This window comes from Orycteropus afer, unplaced genomic scaffold (assembly GCF_000298275.1).
Source record: "Orycteropus afer afer isolate SDZICR_OR568_19922 unplaced genomic scaffold, OryAfe1.0 scaffold00118, whole genome shotgun sequence".
Lineage (NCBI taxonomy): Eukaryota > Metazoa > Chordata > Mammalia > Tubulidentata > Orycteropodidae > Orycteropus > Orycteropus afer.
In genome coordinates this window covers 687,929-691,875 of record NW_006921705.1, presented here as the reverse complement: position 1 = coordinate 691,875, position 3,947 = coordinate 687,929, and the positions used below count along the sequence as shown (strand labels likewise).

Below are 3,947 nucleotides of genomic sequence, written 5' to 3'. Positions count from 1 at the left end.
CCAAATTGGTAAGGAAGAAGTCAAACTATCCCTATTTGCTGATGGTATGATCCTATACCTAGAAAACCCAAGAGACTCAGTCAAAAATCTACTGGAACTACTTGAGAGATTTAGCATTGTGGCAGGATACAAGATCAACATCCAAAAATCAGTTGGATTCCTCTACACCAGCAAAGAGATTGCTGAAAAAGAAATAAGGAAATCAATACCATTTAAAATAGCTACCAACAAAATAAAATAGTTGGGAATCAACCTTACCAGGGACACAAAAGACGTGTACAAAAAAAACTATATAAAAAAAAACTACTTCAAGAAAACATAAAAGAGCTACATAAATGGAAGAACATACCACTCCTGGATAGGAAGATTGAACATTGTGAAAATGTCATTTCTACCCAAAGCAATCTATACTTGCAATGCAATCCCAATCCAGAACCCATCAAAATTTTTTAAGGATATGGAAAAGCCAATCATTAACTTTATATAGAAAGGAAAGAAACCTCGGATAAGCAAAGCACTATTGAAGAAGAACAAAGTAGGAGATCTCACACTGCTGGATCTCAAAACCTACTATAGAGCCACAGTAGTCAAAACCACCTGGTTTTGACAGACACATAGAGCAATGGAATAGAATTGAGAACCCAGAAATAGATCCATCGAACTATGGCCAGCTGATCTTTGACAAAGGGCCCTAAATCCATTAAATGGGGAACAGAATGTTTAATAAATAGTGTTGGCAAAACTAGATACTCATTTGCAGAAAAAAGAAACAAGATCTGTACCTCACACCACACACAAAAATTAACTCCAGATGGATCCAAGACTTAAATGTGAAACCTAAAATTATAAATGTCCTCAAAGAAAAACTAGGGGCAAATTTAGGGGCCCTAATATATGGCATGGAGCTCTGGTAGCATAGTGGATAAGATACTTACCTGCTAACCAGAGGGCTGGCGGTTCATACCCACCAGCCACTCCTCGGAAGGAAGGTTGGGCAATCCTACTTCCATAGTAATACTGCCTCGGAAACCCAAGGAGGGGTCGCTATGAGTCAGGTTTGACTCGATGGCACATAACAACAATATATGGCATAAATAGACCGTCAAGCATAACCCAAAATGCACAAACAGCAGAAGAGAATAGGACCTTCTCAAAATTAATTTTTTATGTGCTTCCAAAGTTCTCCAAAAGAGACAAAGAGAACCTACAGATTGGGAAAAAAAAAAAAAAAATTTGGTAATGACATATCTGACAAGGGACTTATCTCTAGAATTTATAGAAAACTCCAACACCTCAATAACAAAATGGGCAGAAGACAAGAATAGACACTTCACCGAGGACAATATTCAAGTGGCCAAAAAACATACGAAGAAATGTTCACGATCATTAGCTATTGGAGAGATGCAAATCAAAACAACAATGAGATACCATCTTGCTCTAGCACTAATAACAAAGTTCAACAAGACAGAAAATAACAAATGCTGGTGAGGTTGTGGAGAGATTGTGACTCTCATACACTGCTGGAAGGACTGTCAAATGGTACAACCATTGTGGAAAGCAATATGGCAATTTCTTAAAAAGTTAGAATTAGAAATACCATTTGAACCAGCCATTTCATTACTAGGTATATATCCTAAAGAAGTGAAAGCCATGACAAGACAAGACATGTGCACACCCATGTTCATCGCAGCACTATTTACAATAGCCAAAAGATGGAAAAAACCTAGGAGTCCATCAACTGAGGAATGGATAACCAAACTATGGTACATGCACACAATGGAATATTAAGCATCCCTCAAGAATAACGTAGAATCTGCAAAACACTGTATAATGTGGATGAACTTGCAGGACATTATGCAGAGTGAAATAAGTCAATCACAGAAGGGCAAATGTATTTTTTTTTATTGTAAAAGTCAAGGGAAGTTTTATCTATGAAAGGAAATTTTCTTTGTTGGTTACCAGTGGTGGAAGGGGAGGGTAGGGAACACTATTAGATAGATAGAGATAAGTATTGATTTGGGTGAAGAGAAGGGCAATGTACCAAATGTGTGATCAGCATGGTGGCACTGAGGAAGAGGAAGATATAAAGAGGTACATGGGAGGTGTGGAAAACAAAGATGAACCCTTTTGCACCTACAGACCTGCATTGTCAGTAAAGCCAGATTGGGTATATAGGTGGATAAATGGGTGGACAAGCTGAACTATTAAGTATGTCTATGGAGCAGGGAGTGTACCCAAGACCATGTATAGGTTTGGCAGACAATAGTCCTATAAATGTATTGGTATGATCTGTAAGAATTCCCAGGTATACAGTAGAACTGACAAGGGACAAACTTGTAGTCACTTCTTTGTCACAGCCAGCCACATAGAGGGACTGAGTAGTTGAACCAGTAGGCTTGGGACCATAGTCGCAGAGGACATCAAGCTCAATTGGTGTAACATACTACACAAAACATTGTTGCACCACCTACTTTGGCACGTAGCAACTGGGTTCTTAAAACCTTGCAAGAAGCCATCTAGATGCAACAATGGGTCTCTCCTCATCCAGAGAAAAGAAGAATGAAGAAAAATAAAGATTCATGAAAACAATTAGTCCTAGTGACTGGTACATCATGCAATCTGAAGCCTGTATGACGGTGAGATGAGAACTAGACGGTGTCTGGCTACAACTGTCAACCACTTGGAGGGGTATCTTTGTAGGAGATCCTTGATAGAGAGGGAGAACAATGTGGAACAAACTCAAAATCATTTGGGGAAAAAAAGGGGGGGGGGCAGGCTGGTCTGACAGAGCCTGGTAGAACCACTGAGACTATGGCCCCTAGCTGCCCTTCAGGTCTAGAATCGAACCCACACCTGTGGCTTTTAGCCAAACAAAAGACAGGTATATGAATTGAACATTTACCTGAAGTAGATACACTCCTTGGAGAGAACAATCATGGGAGAAAGAAGGGCTGTTTATACACAGGGAGACAGCTCAGGGGATAGCATGGAGAGATGGACACAGGGAAGAGGGAGTGAGTGGGAGGGGAGTTGTTGCATTGTGATAAATTGTAGTCAATGTCATGAGACAAAGTGTATGTGAACTGCTGTATGGAAAGTGAATTTTCTCTGCTTGCTTCAGAAGCACATATACTAAAATTGGAACTATACAGAGATTAGCATGGCCCCTGCACAAGTATGACATGCATATTTGTGAAGTGTTCCATATTTTTCAAGATAGACTGGACTGTTCTAAACTAGGGGAGAAAATTATAAACATAGGGTAACCTCAAAGAAAAATGATAAGTCTTCATATCACAATAAAAAAGAGGACAAACACAAATACTCAGCAAATATTAAAACAACAGCAACAAAGGAAATGACAATAGGACTCATAAATATAATGAGCTCAGCAAAGAAAATAATATGGAACAAAGAAACAAGGGACACCATGAAAAAACACATAACAAAATGACAGCAACCAATTCATACTTGTCAATAATTACATTGAATGTTAATAGATTTAATGCACCTCTCAAGAGATGGAGAGTGGCAGATTGGATAAGAAAACAAAATCCATCAATATGCTGCCTACAAGAGACAAACCTTAGAGATAAAGACAAAAGTAGAGTAAAAATCAAAGGTTGGAAAAAGATATATCAAGCAAATGGCAACTGTAAGAGAGCAGGAATGGCAATATTAATTTCTGATCAAATTGACATTAAGACAAAAAACACCATATAAGACAAAGAAGGACATTATATAATGGTTAAAGGATCAATTGAACATGAAGATATAACCATAATAAATATCTATGGACCCAATGAAAGAGCGCCAAAATACATAAATCAGACTTTAAAAGAGTTGAAAAGGCAAATAGATGACTCCACACTCATAGTGGGAGACTTTAATACATCACTTTCTTTGAAAGATAGAACAACTGGAAAGAAACTCAACAAAGATGCAGA

General features: G+C 38.2%; 1 pseudogene; it reads left to right on the top strand.

Moving 5' to 3' along the window:
• Window positions 1-3,112: 3,112 nt before the first annotated feature.
• Window positions 3,113-3,212, top strand: LOC122150307 (annotated as a pseudogene).
• Window positions 3,213-3,947: the final 735 nt, after the last annotated feature.